Raw genomic sequence first — 20933 nt, forward strand, 5'->3', positions numbered from 1 at the left:
GATGTTCATAAATACGACACTTTAGTTTTCTCTCAGTTTTCCCCACATAAAAGGAGGTACATTGATTGCAAACAGCAATATACACCACCCCAAAAGTATTACAATTTGAAAAACTACTACTAACAATACGTCTATTCCTTGCAGAAATAAAAATTTTGTTTTTATTGATATTTGGACATTGCGAACAAAAACCACATTTGTAGGTTCCAAAACTACAGGACCCATTACTCTTAAAAGTGGATGTACCAAACTCAAAAAGTTGTTTAAAATTGAAATCCTCACAATAAAGGGCTGTTGTTTGTTAAACCCCAAGTCGGAAATTTGAACAAACCTTTCCCATTCTCTACTAATAATGTCTTTGATCACCCCCGAATCACCTGAATAATCTAAAATATATGCGTGGTCCCAACTGTTGGGCATATTATTCGTTACAACAGTTGTTGTTATAGGGGGTACATCCTGCCCCAATATAGGAGCAAATCTATCTTTCCTACCCTGAAGGACCACTTCCAAAACTTCATCCAATAATGATTTTGGATATGCTCCATCACTAAACATGTTGAGCACTTTACCACATTCTAATAAAAATTCATCATCATGGGAGGTCATTCTATTGGTCCTGACCAGTTGTCCCTTAACCAAATTCTTCTTCTGAAAATAAAGATGTCCATTATAAAAGTGTAAATAAGAATTGGAAAAAGTATTTTTATGGTGTATCTTGGAAGTAAAACCTGAATTATCCTTACTGAGGGAGATATCTAAATATATTAATTGATTTTCATTAAAATCAAAAGTAAAATCTAAAAAATTGGTTGCCCCTTTAAGATAGTTCAGAAATTCAAATAATTTGTCTTGTGTGTCGGTCCAAAACATACAAATATCATGTAAAAACCTTTTGTATAAGGACCAACAACCAGAAAAGGGACTATGAATCACATACAGTTTCTCCCACCAGTTTAAAACTATGTTGGCATATGTGGGGGCACATTTGGCCCTCATAGCCACTCCTTTGTTTTGCTTGAAAAATTCACCCTGAAAAAACATATAATTATTCTTCAGAATGACCTCCATGAATAACAGGCAATTCCTAAAATCGTCTTGGGAAAACAAACCACTATCCCTCATGCTCTCTTCCAACCACTGAAGCCCAATATCGTGAGGAATAGAAACAAACAAGTCAAATATATCCAGTGTAACAAAAGCAAGACTGGAGGAAACCATATGCGGTTTAACAGATCTTAAGAAATCCCATGAGTCCCTAAGGACTGTTTCACCAGAATATGAAAGCTGTTTGAGTTTGTCATCCACAAATTTGGCCAATGGGGTAGTAACAGACCCCTCAGGGGAAACAATAACCCTTAGGGGGGGATCCAGACAATCCTTATGTACTTTTGGTATCCCAAAAACAGAAGGGACTCTTGGTTGTTTATTAAATAGAAAGTTGAATTGCTCATTGTTAATAGAACCTTCTTATAATAAATCATTCAGCAATACATTAATTTTGCTGTTAGCAATATTAACTTCAATTATAGAAGGCCTAGAGTATTTCGAAGTATCTTGAAGCAAAATATTCATCTTAGATTCATACAGGATACTGTCCATAAGAACCGTCCCACCCCCTTTATCCGGTTGCATCACCCTAATGGTTCTATCATTTTTAATTCATTTAATAATTTCTTTTCATTATGGTTAAGATTTGAATGTACATAATGGTTTGTCACTACTTTTCTGATTTCTGTTTCCAATAAATTTTCTATATTTTTCAATTGGGGATGTAGGGGGGGATTTATAATGCTCTTTTTCTTTAGCATGATCGAACCTGAGGGACCACTGTCAGTATCCTGAAATAATAGAAATAAATTCTGTTTTTTTTCAAAAACAACTTTAAATCTATTATAGATCTCAGTATACTCACTTTCCTTATTGGTATATATTTAAAACCTTTCGAAAATAACTGAAAACGATCACCTTGAACATCCACTTTACTGTAATTAAAAATTTTATAGTTGTTATACTCCAGAATGTTACTCTGGCGATCTGAGAACCAGAACTTACTGTCCCTATGTCCTGTGATAGTCGTGGCGATAGTAAGCCTTGTAATGCACCGGATTCTGTTTGCGAATCCGGTCGGACCGGCGTACTGGGACTGGATATTCTAGAGGGAATCCAATGTCCCCGTCATTTATTCGCTCATGTCTAACATCTTCAGATCCTTGATCCTGACACTCAAAACCACCACTGACTATACCAACAGTATGTTCTTTAAAAAATGAATGGAACAGTTTAGGTTTAGGGTAAGCTTTACCCTCTTTGTATTCCCTCAGATCTCTCTCAAGTTTCCCTTGTTTCCTCTTCATATTAGTAATACATTCCGATTCAACTTGTGAAAAAATATCCAAATATAACTTTTTCTCATGGTCCACCTGAAAAAGAAGATCATTAACAATAGTATTATTGATACGTTCCATTTCCACCAGAATAGCTGCCCTAACCCTTTCATTTTCCTTAAGAATGGCCCTGACAACGTCAAGACCACAATTATCAAATATTTTCAACAACTCCAAATGAAACTCGGAGCCCTCAACGCTATTTGGAAATTTACAAATACGTAAACCCTTAGGAACCACTTGTTTATTTAAACATTCCTTAAGAAAAATACAGTCACAACCCAGTCTTTTTTTTTTGTTTGTTTTGGAAACAGTTCCTAAGGATATAAGAGGAGGTATATGAGAAGCGAAGTTGGAATACAGGGAGTTGTTTTGGCAGATTATTTTGGAATCTACAAAACCCCCTGGTTTAAATGATTTTTTTTCTATTAAGTCTGTATTGAGATTAAGATCAGCAAAACTTTGATCCTGCTGGTGTATTCTATAGTCATACCACCAGATGGCAGCATTATTATTATTATATTATATATTACATGTCATAACTATATTTTATTTAGAGAGTTTTGTTAAGGATTGTATTTTTGTAAGTGCCCTGAATTAAAAAAAATTTTTGTTAATAATTTAAACAGTAAATATAATTAGAGATAATTGTGTTTTTTATAATTCAAATAATGTGATGCGTCCTTTGGGTTTTTTCCAGGGAATTTTAATTGGGTGTTTTTTAGCATGAATTTTATTGGATAGGCAATTTTTCAATTAAACAATAGGGTATATATATTACTGTTGTTCCATATGGTTGCTTGTATCTGAAGAAGAACTTGATCGAAAACGTATCAGCTTGGAAGCGTTAATTTTGGCTGTGACTTTGATTGTGGATTTCAATAAATATTTTATTTCATTTTTATATTTTCTTGGTGCGAGCCCTTATTTGGTGATTCCTGCTAACTTTTTGTGGTTTGTGGTGATTGTTTAGATCGCAATCATCTCCTTTTTATGTTTTTTTGCCCTTAACTATCAGTTTGTTCCTCCTGTCCAGAAGTGCTCTGGGATTAAACCCAGTGCAGATGTGCAGATAGGACAGGAGGCATCAAGGTGAGAGGCACCCATGCATACGATTCACCGAGTGTGGCCATCAGCAGGGGAGAGCTTATGGTCACATTCAGAACAGCTTCTGAAGCCAGATGTGGGGGCTTCAGACATTGTCCCCATACACACACACACACACACACACACACACACACACACACACACACACAGCTAGGGAAAGAAAGGCAGAAAAGGGATTTTTTTTTATTTTTTTTGGTACAGACACTAATCGCGAGGGGGAGGATAGCAAGGAAGATTAGACAAGACAAAAACTTTAATTCACTTATGTGAAAAAGATAAAAAAAAAAACACAACATGCTCCCAAGATCTTGGACCACACTGCAGGTTGTATCAGTGGCGAACAAGATCTGAAGGGAGGAAGGAGACCGGGGTTATTATTGGTAGGGGGAGGAGCTGAGAGCTCGGATCAATGATGGTAGTTAAGTGGCCATGTCAGATACATGCCAGATCCAAAGCCCCCTCCCAAAGGTGGAAGACAAATGAAATAAACTACTTCAGATCAGAAGTTTCAGACCTCAGACCAAAGGAACATAGAAAGATTTTATATGTACATATAACCTATGAAGAAAATAGAGCTTTAAAAAATCTAAGCAACAACAATGCCACGAGTATTAGACCAGCGGATAAATGAGGTGGCATTGTTATGGATAGTATTATACAGAACAAGATGAAAGGGATGTTGAGTGAAGCACAGACCTACATGACATCATCTAAAAAGGATGTGAATTAAGTGATGGACAAAGTTCAAGCTGAAATACAGGACATGTTTTTGACACAGAAGATCAATAAGGAATTGTATGAATATTTGACAGTGGAAAAATCTATAGTGCCCATCATCAAAGTGCTTCTGAAGGTTCATAAGAGTAAGTCAGATCCACCTATGCACCTGATTGTATCAGGTGCTGGGTGGCTGACTGAACCTTCTTCTTTCTTTGTTGAACATCAACTCAAACTTATTCTTACAAACGGTTCCAACCATCCTTACGGGCACGTCCCAATTTCTAACATCTTTATTTCAAAATGTTGACAATATGAGAGATGGTATTGTACCAATCCTCATAACCATGGACGTGAAGAATTTATTCACTGTGATACCCAACCAATATGGATGGAATCAAAGAAGTTCGTACTTTAACATTGGATAACACTATTGTTACTAACATCATAGAGATAATTTTCTCCTTATTAATCATCTTGGAAAATATTTTTGATTTTGAGAACTGCTACCATTGGCAGAAAAGGGCACTTCCTGCATCAACAGTTTTCCAACATAGTGATGGCATAGTGGGAAAAGGAATAAGTCTTCAAGGATACAAATCCATGGGAAAAAAAGACAATATTCTATAAGCGTTTTGTTAATGGTATTTTTCTATTGTGGGCCAACAATGAAGACTAACTGGTTGCCTTCACTGCATACCTCAACAAGACTACTATGTTCCTTAGTTTTGACATTAAGCATTCAAGAACCAATATTGACTTCCTGGATGTTAATCTAAATCACAGTCCTGCACATGGTATTAACACACAGGTTCATCTGAAGAAATGTTGGAAAAACCATATGCTACACAGATCAAGCATGCATCCCAGTTATATTTACTCACAAATTATAATGGGACAGATGCTTAGGATTTCAAGACCATGTGCTAATTAACATGTACTATGAGACTGAAGTTGAGTCTTTGAAGAATAATTTCATACAACAAGGCTGTATCAAAAGAGAAGTGGAAAAAATTGTTGGTAAAAGCAGGGAGCTGAGAAGGTCAAAAGGACATTCATATTATTCAGCTCGTAATACTGAAGTAACTTCAAAACAGATGCACAGAGTTGATACAAGTGAAAGAGGGATTAGATTTACTTCAACTTGTAGTAGTGATGTGAGAGACATATGTAAAGTCGTTAGGAATAACTGGAATGTATTACAGACTGATCCAGACATTAAAAAGATTGTTGGAGACCAGTCAAGATTTTGTTTTAAAAATAATAAATTAAAGAGAGTTGTGTGTGTTAATACTCCCTCGAGGATCCATAAAGAATGTATTGGACATCTGGAAATGTATCCTTGTGGGAGATGTAAGGCATACAATTACATCAATAGTTCTGGCTCGTTTTAGCATCGACTGCAAAAAGGGTTTAACTTTGAACTCTATGCAATCTGTACTTCCTGCAATCTAGTTTATTTAGCACTACGTAAACTATGTATTTGTTTCTACACTGGAAAAACTAAAAGCATTTAAAGTATGTATTCTTCATCACGTAAGCTATATATGTCTACTAAAGAAAAAATAAAATGCGTTAGCCCAACATGTTTATACATAATCCAACACATACGCCTTGCTTCATGGTAATCCAACTTGTCACAGATGATTTGAGGGGAGGAGATGAATCCAATCACACTGAGTATATGGAATTGCGATAGACAGCCAGGTTACAAGCAAAGAGCCTGGACTCAATGGTGTGGTCCCTTTAAAACTGGTACTCAGAAGGCAGAGACTGATAAGATGTTTCAATTGGCGATTACCCTTTAAAAGGCTCCAAAGGAACAGGAAACAACACGCTCTGAAAAAGGCTGATTAAGCTGAAAGGGCTTGTCTGTTGTTTTGGATTTCTTGGATTTACTTCCAAATTTTTACTTTGTTATCCTTGGCACTTAAACTTTGAGCTTTGATTTTATTTTTTTAAGTGTTTGATTTTTAATAGTTCTGCCTGGTAACAAGACCTTTTTATCCTAAGTTGTTATTCTCATTCTTACAAGGCTTGTTTTCAGTGAGACCAGTACATTTTATTTCACTTTCATATGCAGCTGTGTGAAAATTATAGCGTTTTTTTTTTTTTTTTTTTTTTTTTTTTTACACATACTGCACTTCTATTTCTATAAGCAAAATTACACGTAAAGGCAGTTTTGTTTTTGTATTTTGAGCTTAGTCTAAGGGCCTCAGTGAATCTTGCAGCTTCTTTTACAGTTATGGCAGGACTGTGATCTACTGCCAGATCTGAGCCTCATTTAGTCATTTATTACAACATTGCTGGTAAATTTCTGCATACTGTGTGGTGAGATTGTAGCAGTGGCAGTATTGTGAATTCTGATCGAGGATTTGTGCTTTGGTGTTTTTTATAGTGGTATGCACCTGTTTAAAATTGATTTCAGCAGTCTAGTGCCTTAGCCTATAGTAGGATTGCAGTAGTGGGGTTACTGTGAATTCTGCTCCAGAATTTGTCATTCAGTATTATTTATAGCTGTATATACCTGTGTAAATTTGAATTCCACTGCCTGTTTATCTTGCTACTGTTTTTTTCCTTCATGTGAATGGCTGTATAGAGGCTGCTAAACCTCTATAGAAGCAAGCCCAAAACAAACTAAAAACAAACCACATTGGTGGAATCTTAATCTTAACAGGGAATAGAACAAAAGTAAAAAAAAAAAAAAAAAAATCATGGTTAAAATCAGGAAGAGCAACTCCCATAGTGATAGGAGCTTTCTAATTAAATTAGACAAGAAACTAAAAGGACTGATATTCAACAAGGCGCATTATGAGGTCAGGACAGCCTTACCAGGCTAAAGACAACGACAATTCCTTCTACAGCTATGTCCGAAACCACAAAATTAGCACACATCAGCGTGCTCAACTGGCAGTCAATGGTGCCAACTTCACTGAGCAAAGTGACATAGTGAGTTTGCTGACAAATACTGCTCAAACTTTACCTCCTCCCCACATGAAATACCTACTAACATACTCTCCAACTATTGACAGGAAGCAGGTCCTGGCAGCGCTTGCTAAGGTCAAAAACACAGCCTAATATGCTGGGATGTCTTCTAAATAGCTTGAAACTTCACCCATCAAGACTACTTCAATCACTTTTCAACTACAGCATTTAAACAGATATTGCACCACATGAATGAAGGACTACAAAAGTTGTCCCACTACACAAAGGTGGACAATGGACCCCCCCCCCCCCCCAGATACTACTGATCTACCTAATCTGACTAGTCTAATATGCTAAGTCATGGAACACATTATCATGGAAATTATCAAAAAAGATATGGGCAACCTTCAGGCACTTGGACCCAACCCAATTTAGCTTTGTCAAAGGAAGGTCATGCCTACTAAACCTACTGGACTTCAAGAAGGTCACCAAGGCAATGAAAGAGGGGAAAATGGTGCATTCCCCCTACATGGGCATGGCTAAGGCACAAAACACAACACCACACTCAGGTATAGTTGACAAACTCACCAAACTAGGCATAAACCACAACATAACTAACTGAATTGTCAGTAGTCTCTAAGATAGGACCCAGGAAATGAGGACTGGTGAAACTGCCTCCACTAGGAGAGCGTTCAACAGTAGGGTACCTTAGGGCTCTGTGTTGGGACCACTATTTGAAATCTACTTCTCGGAGGCATACACTTAAAGGGTTTTGGCTGACCATGTTGGCAGAGGACTACCAATTGGGAGCCATTATAGATTCCCCCATTGCACAATCATCTCACAACAGGGTCTAACACAAACAAATGACTGGCGCCAAAGTCATGAATTAAAACTCAATGGCAAGAAATGTACTGCATTACCTTTTGGGAAAACTGCCACCCATACTAATTACTCCATCAATAATACATTAAGAGATGACCCCGGTAGTCAGGGAATCTGGGAACATACGTAGCCAGTAATTTGGCCTTTGACCATGTGACCAGTGTAGTAAGAAAATCATTCTATGTCGTCCAAATTATAAAGGCACAGCATCCAGATCCAAGGAAGTCACAGTGCCACTTTATTCGGCCCTTATCAGACCCATCATTGAGTATAATGATCCCTTCTGCATGTAGTTGACCACACAAATGCAACAGCTGGAATGCCCACAAAGTTTCCTTACCAGCAGAATCCACGGTATAAACACATTGTCCTAAATGGAACGCCTTAAAGCCCTATCTCTATACTCTGTCTCCTACAGGCTACTGGGAGGTGAGCTATACCTGGCATACAATGCATCCTTAGATCCAGCTCTGATGGACCTTTTGCACATCCACAAAATGAACAGTATCAGAACCACTAGCTCTAAGGATTTAAAATTTGCTTGTGACAGAAATAAGACATGCTAGCAAAAAAGGTGTGTCATGTTCTGGAACGGGCTTCTCATCATTGTGAAACAAGAGTCCATCCCTAACCCTCTGTGTGTAACCTTGACCACAGGATGAGAAATTAGAAATTCACCATTGGTCTGGCCCCCATGTCTCTGATAAACAGAAGCAGACAGTAATGCCCAAACCAAAATATCCCCTACCCCACATAACCTGTAGAAACTTCCTAAAATACATCTCTGGAAACTTCCTAAAATGCATCTTCCTAATGAACACCCATGATATATAGGGAAATAATTGGGTTGTATTGCACAACTAGGCTTATAAAGGCCATGGTGGTCATTAGACTAGTACATACCTAACAGAGAAGAAAAATCTGCATGTCCAGGGATGAAAGTGCTGAGACCAAATGGATTTCAAATACCACTAGATCTTTATCATATGAAGCCTGGCAAAGGGGACCATAGGTATGGCTGGAGCCATGACCCCCCCCCCCCCCCGAGTCTTGAACATCTCACTCTCAGTGCAAATGTGAAGGTGTAGGAGAGACTGGAAGTAAGAGAGACTCTGTACCTTCTCCAGAGGCAGGAAAGTCTGCATGAGTTTGGTGTACAGTATGTAGCCCAAGAAGACTAGGTCTGGGGTTGTTTTCAAAGTTTCTTGAAGTTGATAGTGAACACGAGATTTCTGAGTCAGGACACAGTGAAGTTGAGATGAAGCAAGAGAGTTTATGAAGAAGATGCCTGTGTTAACACGTCAGTCAAGTACGGGAATATTTGAATTACTTGATTCCTGAAGAAAACTATGACTGTAGACAAGCACTTTGTGAAAACCCTGGGAGCCATAGAAAGTCCAAAAGGCAAAGCAGAGAACTTAAGGTGTGATGATTAACCCAGAAATATCAAACTTCCTGAAGGAAGGGTGAATTGGAATGTAGAGATACATCACCAAGGATCTAAGTATACTAAAAAGGCATGTGGTTGAATGAAGGGCAGAAGAGTTTGGAGGGACAGCACCCTGAAATACAGGTGTTGCGAGTAGACAGATCCAATGCAGGTCTCAATTCTTCTTTTTTTAGAAACAGGAAAAGTCTTGAATAGAACCCTTTTCTCACATGCTGTTATGGCACAGGTTCCATAGTACCTTGGTGAATCAAGGCTTGAATGACAGGAGACAATAATGTTTTCTGACTGAGGCAGGGGAGGGAAGGCCTTGAAGGCATGTACTTCCTTCCAAGTCATTTTTTTTAAAAAGCTGAAAAATGGAGATGACCCATTTGTATGTGGTAATGAGCTGTCACTTTCCTAAAGAGATGAGCCTGTTGGACAAGGGGAGATTGGGACCAAAGAGTGAGTGGGGAGTATAAAAGGTAGTCAGGCTGATTTGTCTGAGTACGCCAGCCTACCAGTTTTAGAATCCCCTTTGTGGTTTTGTCTTGGAATTCTTTTTCTAGGTATTTTCATGGCCTTATGAAGGAGCTTAGAGTTTCTGTGGGCAAAGGAAGTGGACACTGCAGAGTAGTAACTGGAAAGTGAAGTAAGGAAGATCTGTCGGCAATCCATCATTTTTCCCTGTTCTTGTAAAGTTTTAAACAAACTAGCTGTAACAAAGCCAAATAACAGATCCCTATTCAAAGACAAATTGAGAAGCTTGGCTTTTCCATCTTCAGGAAGGGATTGAGATTGAAGCCGTGTAACCTTCTAATAACAGAAGCAGTGGCAGCTGCCCAGAAGGAGGCTTCCACTGTGTCATAGCTGCATTTATGCTATACCTAGCCACTTGTGAAGCTTGAGTGACATTAGACATGACCTGTTTACTGGCTTTCCTTCCATAGAAACCAAGGTTTTAAGTTCCCCAAAACAACCAATGTTTGGTCATTTGGGTCTGATAGTTCAGAGCTCAGAAGGCTATAATGCTAGTGGTATATACTTTTCCAGTATATCCATTGCTCTGCTGTCTTTACCTGATAGAAGAGCATTAGCAGCAGGTAGGAGTTTAGAAGGCCTGTCTGTAGCCACAGAAAGCATGGAAGGATCTGCCAAGGGATTCTTGTACAAGAACTTTAAATCTAAAGATAAGGCTAAGATTCAGGAGCCGTTGAAGTAGATACAATGGCTTTGAGGAAAAGCCTCCAAGACAAGAGAGACAGGAGGAGGACTACCTACCTCTAAAAGATACCTCTTTTGTGCATCAAAAATCTGTTTTGATTCCCATTCTTAGTTTTTCTTGAAGTTACAATTGTTTCCCCAAATGAACCTTCTCAACAGTGAAATCTAGGGAAAATGAATCTTCACCATCAGAGGCCACTTAGTCTGGAGAAAATCTAAGAAAAGTAGGGCAAGGAGTGCTCACCAGAGTCAGAATCCGCCACCACATCCTCTGATTATAATTCCAAATGTTTCTTTTGGGGTATAACAGGAGTAGGAGCAGATGATGCAAAAGATGGTGGATTGAGTGCCATTATGGCCTTAAACAGGCCCTGAGATATTCATCCACTCCTTTTCTATGGATGTCTGGAAAACAGACACGTTTAGTTTTCTGGGGGTTTTCTTCTTTTTAGGTGTGACATCTGCATTCACAAAGCATGGAAGTTCTGACCCCTGATGTACATCAATAGGTATCTCTGGTATTTTATCTCCAACTAAAATTTGCTGAATACAATCTGGTCCTTCAGAAATAATTATACAGGGTTCCCACTTCTTACCAGCTTCGGTGACATAAGTTGTTGTTTCCAAAGTATGAACCTCAGATGCCATAACTGCCTCAGGCAGGTTGCAGTAGTGGACATCTGAGAAGGTGTCAAGAGTACAGTTGGTTCCACGACCTCAGTTGGTATGCCCGAGTCTGACTGGGCAGGCATATTATAGGTCCTATGCCTCTTAAATTTATTCTTTGGTAGAGGCTGAAAGTCAAGCATGGAAGGGTCTGCCATCTTAGTGTGGGCGAGGTGCTTAAGACACTGGGTTTGTAAGTAAATATTGAGGAGTGAAAGTCAAGTCCATAAGGTTTTAGGTATGAAGAACTTGCATTCTGGACAGTTCTTATCATGCTCTGTACCTAAACAGCACTGCAAATGTTCATCCTTGTAGGGGATCTGCCAACCAGAACTTCACCTTCCCTCCTAGCTGTCAGCTAATAAAGGTACCAAACAGCAACACTAGAAAGAAGATCAAGGAAGGTTCCCCAATGGGGCACTTACCTCAACTACTGAGGGCAAAAGGTAAACACATGCAGAGCAGACCGACTGTAGCAAGACATGCATTCGGACTAGTACTGAGACAGTCTAAGGCTTTATGCTCATACATTTGCTTATGTAACCTTATACAGGTCAGATGTATGGCTCCATTAAAGGTTTCGGCTTTGGTACCCTGCCTGGACATCTAGATTATCAGGTAAGATAAAATCAATTTAGAATACTGCAACAGTGACCTATGGAAGAATATTAAGAGTAAAGCAAACAAAAGAGGGACCCAACCAATCTAAAAAATAAAGTTTTACAGGAAGCTTTTAGAAAGGGAAAGTACAAAGGAGACAGTACTGTAACAGGGATCTAATTCAAACATCAACCACTAGAGGTAAGTTACTGGTATGCATTTTCATTAATGCTAAGTATGCACTACCTGAGTCTTTACTTAAACTGTTAAACCTCAGCCTGTCTAAAGGGTTTGTGCCTCATGCTTGACTCCTCTATACAACAGTGGCCCCTTTACAGACCCAGATAATTAATGGCCAATCAGAATCACCATCCTTATATCAAAGTCGCCAACTTATATGCAAAGGCACGCCAACGAGGATGTAAAGACGTTCTCAAGTTGCACGCGGAAGTTAAACTAGCACTTTAAGATAAGTGTTCACTCCATGGGTACACGTGCGGCTATTCATCTTAAAAAGAGCTGAAGGTAAACCCCAGCCACAGCCTCTTGAGCAGCACTCGGTATCCTCCTCACCTGCATGTTAAGCGGAAGCCATTACAAAGTTTAAAGTCCTAGCAAATGCAAATAAGGTTATTATGTTGCAACATTTTTGATAAATAGAAACATTGTAACCTACTGACCTAGGTCCTAGTACTGGAAACAAATTCCTACCGCTATAGCTACCATTCTGTCTAAAAATAGCCTAATACACAGTTGCTACTGTTTTAGATATCTAGCGGCAGTGTGAGCAGTTCGTTCCTCAAAAGCAAGGTACCAATTAGTGTAATCTGGCACAGAGAACCCTGCAGAGTTGCATAAAAATTGTAACTGCATCTGCAAAGTTCCATAAACTTTAATTGACATTAGTGAAACCCTTCAGTAAAACTTTTTATTGAACCACTCTAAGGGACATACTTACCTTGCACGCACACAGACTACAGGCATTCTTGTTATCTGGTTTAGCCACGCTCCACTCGGGCTCGCTACGTGCACCACCCTGCCCCCAGACATCCAAATTTACTGTTTGGCCAAAACCCCTTCCCTTTTAAATGCTATCAGCCACTATTAGACCCACCCTACTGTTTTCAAACCTATCTAATTAGTAGACTACTACTTAGCTCTTAGCCACACACCCAGACACTGTTTCTACCAACTGCAATGCAAAATTCAACGAAACTACTACAATTATCATTAATAGCCCTGTTATGCATCCCTTACATACTTACTACATATGAAAACTGCCAATACCTAGGATTCCACTATCCCAAATCCCAAACTGCAGCCCCACAACAGCCAGGTAAAGTTGGACACAACATCCATCCGCTTACCCCTAACCCCATAACCCCTAAAATACACCAACCAACCAGACCTAGGTACATAAACCCAAAAATCAAGAATTAACAAAAGATTTTAAATAAAATATTTAAACTCATTATCAGCCTACACTATAAGCTCACCATAGATGGAGATATCCACCCAAATCCTGATCCATCTTCTATAGCAGACCCCTATCACATTACTAATTACCCTCAGAATACAAAACTATCTACTAAACCCTCCAGTTCATTACTAACCTGCCATGTAAACATCAGAAGCATAAACAATAAAGTACATAATCTCCATGCCCTCTTAGCAGTCCATTCCCCTGATACACTTTGCCTAACCAAAGCTTGGTTAAAATCTACTACCAAAGACCATGAAATTCTGCCCCCAGGGTATAACGTAGACTAGAATGGACCATGAAGAAGGGTGAAGGGGTAGCTGTACTGCACAAATCGACCCTTACCCTCACTAAAGACACCCTACAACCACCACAAATTAATAATGCATAAATCATCACTAAATTACTACTTGATAAGCACAAAAGTCTAAACACTGTCTGTATCTATATACCTCCAAGCAAGAAAATATTCTGTACTGGTTGTCTACTAATTACCCCCAAGAAACTACTGTTCTTGGGGACTTCAACATTGATTGGAATAACTGCTCCTCTGAAGCGCCCTCAGCCTATGTAGATATTCATGGATTTACACAAATAATAACCTCCCCTACTAGGATTGGTAAAACGCAGAACAAAGGAAGCACCCTTGACTGGATAGTCATCAATCATCACCCCCTAATGTACAAGTCAGGAACTCTGCCTGATGACCTAAGCGATCACTGTCTTACCTATATAATTAGGCTTAAACAAGACACACCCCCATAAAACCAAATACAAGACAATCAGAAGCAATAAAAACTTTACCCCTACCATCTTTCAGGAAGAACTCAATGCATGCAATTGGTCTGTCCTGAAACAACTTCCACTGGAAGAAGCAGTGGCTTACTTTAACAAATTCCTAACTATCCTGGATTCTCATGCTCAACACTCCATTACAGCCAAAATGAAAACTGCACCATGGCTTTCAATAGAAAGCAAATTTAAAATCTCACTCAATTGATCACTGATATTGCCAACATCCTGGCAGATAGGTTCAGTGCTAACTTTACCCCCCTCTCACCCCCTAGAGGGCCCATCTCTATACCGGAAGAATGCAAAGTTCCTGTAATCACAGCTGCACAGGTAAAAAACACACTCTCCAAAGCCAAGAACACAGCATCCATGGGACCTGACACTATCCCAGGCTGTGTTCTACATGAACTACAGAATGAAATGGCACCCTACCTAAGTACCATGTTCAGTCATAGCTTCACCTCAGGCTTTGCGCCCAACGAATGGCATACCGTGCTGGTTATCCCACTCCACAAGGGGGGAGCTACGATGGACCCTGGGAACTACCGCCCCATTAGCCTGACAAGCCTGGTCTGCAAGGCCAACGAACATATCATGGAACTCAAACACATTGGTAATCTCCAACCTCTGGACCCTACCCAGTTCGGATTTGTAAAAGGCAGATCATGTCTCCTAAACCTGATTGACTTCTTTGAAGCAGTCACCAAAGCCAAAGATGAGGGTAAGGTGGTTCACACAGCTTATCTAGATCTCTCGAAGGCTTTCGACACCATCCCCCACTCTGGAATTACAGATAAGCTCACTAAACTAGGTATAAATCCCTATGTCACAAGATGAGTTGCCAACTGGCTCACAGACAGAACCCACACTGTAAAAGTAGCAGACTCCAAATCCGACTTCAGACCAGTGACAAGTGGAGTACCACAGGGTTCAGTCCTGGGTCCTCTCCTGTTTGGTATCTACTTCTCTGAAGTACAGGCTAACACAGAAGGTCTTTGGCTAACAAAGTTTGCAGATGACTGCAAACTAGGAGCCATAATCTAAACTCCTAACCATGTGGACATACTACAAAAGGGCCTCACTGAGACAGATGCCTGGTGTCAAAGCCAAGGCCTGAAGCTCAGTGCCAAAAAGTGTATTGTCATCCCCTTTGGCAAAAACTCTGTACCCATGAACTACCACATAGCTGGTAATCTACTTACCGCCGAAAATGTGATGAGACCTTGGGACACAGGTGGACAGTAGTCTCTACTTTGATAATCACATCACCACAGTGGCCAGGAAATCCTTCTACGTGGCTCACCATCACAAAAGGTTTTTCATCCAGAAAGAGAGAGGTCATTGTTCCCCTCTACTCACCACTCATTAGACCCATTATAGAGTACAATGACCCTTTTGGTATGTACCTCAAGACATCTACAACTGGAAAGGCCACAGAAATACCTCACAAAGAGGATTACTGGCCTCAAGCAGATGCCCTACGTAGACCGTCAAAAAAAAACTCCAGCTTTACTCCATCGCATATCGCCTACTCGGAGGCAATCTTTTCCCAACATTCAAAGCTATGTCAAACCCAGAGCTGTTGGACATGCTCCACTTAAAGAAATCCCAATCCCTCCGAGCTACATGCTCTAGGGACCTAAACCTTGTCACTACAATAAACAGAAAGTACAGTTTTGTACCTACCATAAATGTAGATGTCCGATAGGTATGCATCTGCAGTCCTAACATATGGGTTGTCCTGCCTCAGGCAGCCCTTCGGTCGGCCGGATTCCAAAGTCTGGGTCTGGCCTCAGCTGATGTCGCACTCCACCCGACGTCATAGCTGCTGTGGTATAAAGGCATCAGCCGACGCCATTTTCCTCTGTGTTTCTTGCCCCAGATGCTAGGTGCCCTCTAGGAAGGTTAAATTTGGATAAATGCAAATAATTCCAAACAGTAGAGAGCAAAATATATATATATATATATATATATATATATATATATATATATATACAAAAACAAATACACCATAATAATTTCCCCCAGCTAGCTAAAAGAGGGGTAGGTACCCTAGGAATACCACAGAGGGGAAGGAGGGTGGGTAATCCTGACTGCAGATGCATACCTATCGGACATCTACATTTATGGTAGGTACAAAACTGTACTATGTCCTTCAAGGATGCATCTGCAGTCCTAACATATGGGTAGAATACCATAGCCAAACTAGGGGAGGAGGCACTAAGATGATTATGGTGTAGTTAAGATCCCTTGCAAAACAGCAGTTGCAAAACCTGCTCGGGATCTGGAGTATAAAGGTAGATTATAATGATTGGCAAATGTATGCACAGAGCTCTAAGTAGCAGCTTCTAAAATGTCTTTGGTAGCCACTCCTCGTAGGAAAGCTGTAGTAGTGGCTGTAGCCCTTGTGGAGTGAGGTCTGATGTTTTCTGGAGTTGTCTTTCCATGAAAAGAGTAAAAATCTAATGCAATTTCCTATCCATTTTGAGATTGTCTGTTTTGAAATTGCTTTTCCTTCCATTCCTGTTGCATATGCTACCAGAAGCTGGTCAGTTTTTCTGTTGGTCTTGGTTCTGTCCAGGTAGTAGCGCAATTGCCTGTGCACATCCAAGGTATGTAGTAATCTTTCCCCCCTGTTCTGTGGGTTGGGGAAGAATGCTGGTAGGTGGATTGCTTGGTTCAATGATACCCTGGAGACCACTTTTGGCATAAAAGTAGGGTTGGTTCTCAAGGACACTATCCTGATGGAAGATAAGGAAGGGTTGTACTGCCATTAATGCCTGTAATTCAGAAACCCTTCTTGCTGAAGTGATTGCAAGCAGGAAAGCAGTTTTCCAAGATAAGAACTGTAATTATGCTGTTGCTGCTGGCTCGAAAGGGGGAAGTGTTAACTTTTCCAGCACAAAGTTAAGGTCCCATGTAGGCAAAGGTGGCTTCCTTGGAGGCTTTACATTTTTAATTCCTCTCAGAAACTGCCTGAGTAGAGGATGAGAGAAGACAGGAGGATCCATGTTGTATTCTGCTGAAATTGCTGATGCATGAATCTTAATGGAGGAGTAAGACAGGCCATTGTGGAAAATTTCTGCTAAGTATTCCAGGATGTTAGCTATGTTTGCTAATGATACATTTTCTCCTTTTGCTGCACTCCAAATGAGGTATCTTTTCCATTTGGCTGAATAAGTCTTCCTTGTGGAGGGTCTGCGAGCCTCCAGGATAATGTCCTTAACCCTCTGAGATAAGTCTGGGTTATTTTGTTTTATGTAATGTTCCAGGCAGCTAGCTGTAGTGTTTTCAAGTTTGGATGTAGGATCTTGTAGTTGTTCTGTGTTAGCAGTAAAGGAACTAGAGGTAGAGACCATGCGTGTGTCTGAGACATACTCCTCAGTAGCGGGTACCAATGCTGCCTCGGCCAGTCTGGAGCTATCAGGATGATCCTTGGGTGATCTTCTTTGATCTTCAGTAGCACTTTGTGCATCAAAGGAAAAGGTGGGAATGCATACGCTGTCAGGTTTTCCCAACTGAAAGATACGGAGTCCACCTTCCAAGCAAGAGGGTGGTATGTCCTTGTGCAGAATTTCCTCAATTGGTGGTTGTGCGGGGATGCGAACAGGTCTATTTCTGGTAGTCCCCATTTCTTTGTAATGGTTTTGAAGATGTCTGGATGCATCCATTCGTGGGCATCCGTGGTAGTTCTGCTTAAGGTGTCTGCTAGTATATTTTCTTTTCCTGGCACAAATTTGGCCTGGAGCTGAATGTTGAGGTTCAGGGCCACATTCCACAGGTCCATTGCCATCCGGCATAGAGGATATGAGTGTGTGCCTCCCTGTTTGTTGATATACCACATGACTGTGGTGTTGTCCGTCCTTATCAGTAAATGACCCTGTCGAAGAAAAGGTCTGAATGTCTGTAGTGCCTGTTTCACTGCCAGCATCTCTTTTAGATTTATGTGAAGGTTCAGCTGGTTTTGTGTCCATAGGCCTTGTATACACTTGTCCACCATGTGTGCCCCCCAGCCTAGGTCTGAGGCGTCCGTGGTGATAGTCTGGCTTGGGTGAGGTTTGTGGAAAGGCAGTCCTCTGTTCATCTGACAGGCCTGAGCCCACCACAGGAATTCTTGTTTCAGGCATGGAATTATTGGAATCTGGGCTTCTAAACTGTGCTTGTGTTGAGACCATACATTCCTTAGGTACCATTGCAACTTCCTCATATGCAGCCTGGCATGTGGTACCAATATTATGCAGGATGCCATGTAACCCAGGGCTTGCAGGACTTTCCTTGCTGTAAGCTGGTTCTGTGTTGTTAATGCCATGAAATAGAGTGGTAGTTGTTGCTTTTGTTTTTCTGCTGTGAGAAATGCCATCTGATTTGATGTGTCCAGTTCTGCACCCAAGAATGTTATCCTTTGGGATGGTACCAGCCTTGACTTTTTCATGATGACTGTGTATCCCAGGCCTTGTAGTAGTTGTATAACCTTTTCCAAATCTTTTGTTAATTTGGTCTTGTTGTCCGCTTGTATTAGGCAGTCGTCCAGGTATGGATAAATCTGAATTGCCTGAAGCCTGCGATGAGCAATTACTGATGCCAGGCATTTCGTGAATACTCTGGGTGCAGTAGATAAGCCAAAGGGCAATGCTGAGAATTGATAATGCTCTGATCCTGCAAGAAATCTGAGGTATCTTCTGCAATCTGGTCGTATAGGGACGTGCAGGCATGCCTCCTTGAGATCTAGAGTCACCAGCCAAGACTCCTTGCCCAGCATGGGAAGAAGTTGCTGTAGGGTCAGCATTTTGAATTTTGGAACAATGAGATATGTGTTCAGAGTGGACAGGTCGAGAATAGGCCTCCATTGGTTTTCTTTTCTTGGTACCAGGAAAAGTCTGGAGTAAAATCCTTGCCCTTGTTCCATGGGTGGTACCTTTTCTATAGCTCTCATCCTTAGTAGGTTGTTGATTTGTCCTAGAGCGTTTGTTTTTTGGTTTGGTGGTAGGTTTGGCATTCCTCTCTTTTTTGGTAGAGTGTGGAAGTGAAACCTGTAGCCTTTGTCTATTGTCTGTAAAATCCATTTGTCCCCTGTAATGTAATGCCAGTTTACAGAAAATAAGGCTAGCTTTCCGCCTAAGGGTGCTTCCAGTTGTTCCCTGGTAGGCGGTATCAGAGCCAAGTCATTGTGTCTGCCCTGTGGAAGTGGTCGTAGCTGGATCTGTGGCAGTACTTCTCTGGTTGTTAGGCTGCCACTGACGTCCCCTGTAGGCACCTCTGGATTGACCTCTGCCTCTTGGGCGCCTATTTCTGCCTCTCTGTGCTCTGCAGGTGTTTGGAAAGGACCAATTCTTCGAAGGCCAATTTCTACTAAACCTTGGAGGCTGGACCTGTAAGAAATCCTTGACTGTTTGGACAGATTTTGCTTCGTCTTCCACCTTCTTTAGCACTTGCTGTGCAGGGGAACCAAACAAACTTTGTTTCTCCATGGGAGCATCTAGGAGCTTTGACTTTACATGGTCTGGTAAGGATTGTTCTTTTAACCATGCATGCCTTCTAATCACTGTTCCAGTCATAGCTGATCTAAAGGAAGCCTCCAGTGCATCATAGCCGCATTTTAAGGAATGATTACTGACCTGCTGAGTGTTATGTACCAAATCCTGAAGGGACTTACGGTCTATAGGTTCAGGAGAGGACAGTTTTTTATTTAGCTGGTCTAACAAAAATTCCTGATACTGAATCATGTGGAATTGACAGTTTAAGGCCCTAGCGAAAGAGTAGCAGAAGTATAAACTTTTTACCCCATCTCTAATGCTCTAGATTCTCTTTCAGAGGGGAGGGGTTTTTTGGCAGAGGCAACTGCTACAGCTTTGGGGCCCTGTGAAATGGTTTCAGGATCTGCAATAGGAGCCTTATACAAGTGAAAGTGTGTGTCCGGGACCCTGTAATATCTGTCGGGCTTGGCAGGGGCCGGGGGAAGAGAGTCCGGGGCAGTACAAGCATCATTATATGCATCATCAACAACTGTTAGTACTGGAGGAATGGCTAAAGGCCTATGCTGTGGTAAATGTAAAAAGGTCCTTATCCTTTTCCTTGAATCTGAAAAATCCTGGCCCTGCCATTGAAAATGCTCTCTCATAGCATGTAAGGTTTCCCCAAAAGAAAATTCCTCAGGAGGAGAGGCAGAAGGAATGGAGTCTTCTGCATCAGAATCCTCATAAGGGGAATATGGGCCTTCTGGAGGTTCTGAGTTTTCTGAATCATCCGAGGAATAGTCTGTAGAAACTGGATCCGGGGGCTCTGCTCTAGGCCTCTTCTCTGGAGGGGGTTGAGAGGCCCTGTCAGGGTGAGGTTGGGATCCCCTGATCAAAGAAATGAGATCCTCAGCCAGGCTGAGCATTTGTGAACTAGAGGTAGGCCTGTGTGAGGTGGTTTTAGCAGGCAAGGCCCTAGAAGATTTAGCTGCTTTAGCCCTAGAAAAAGCCTTGATAGACATAGATGCAGGGGGCCTAGCAGCTCCACGTGCAGGAGTAGATATGTCTAAAGGAATAGTATCTGATAAATCCTGGGTACCTGCTACAGCAGGGGAAATTTCAGTAGCAGATTCAGCCATGCTTTGTGAGGCCTCGGCTATAGGAGGCATGCTTTCGGCCGAAGGAAGAACCGTGGACTCGGTTCCAGCCGAAACCGAGACACTCGCGGTTGGCTTAACATGGTTTCGGCGAAACCGCGGAGCAGTGTC

General features: G+C 41.0%; 1 protein-coding gene across 1 annotated transcript in view; it reads right to left on the reverse strand.

Annotated features, from left to right (window-relative positions):
* The window catches only part of PAK4 (p21 (RAC1) activated kinase 4), a gene marked incomplete in the record, with an annotated part of 2042725 nt that overhangs the window by 1079610 nt on the left and 942182 nt on the right, over positions 1–20933 (reverse strand).

Source organism: Protopterus annectens, chromosome 1.part0, assembly GCF_019279795.1.
Source record: "Protopterus annectens isolate FY-2018-M chromosome 1.part0, PAN1.0, whole genome shotgun sequence".
Lineage (NCBI taxonomy): Eukaryota > Metazoa > Chordata > Ceratodontiformes > Protopteridae > Protopterus > Protopterus annectens.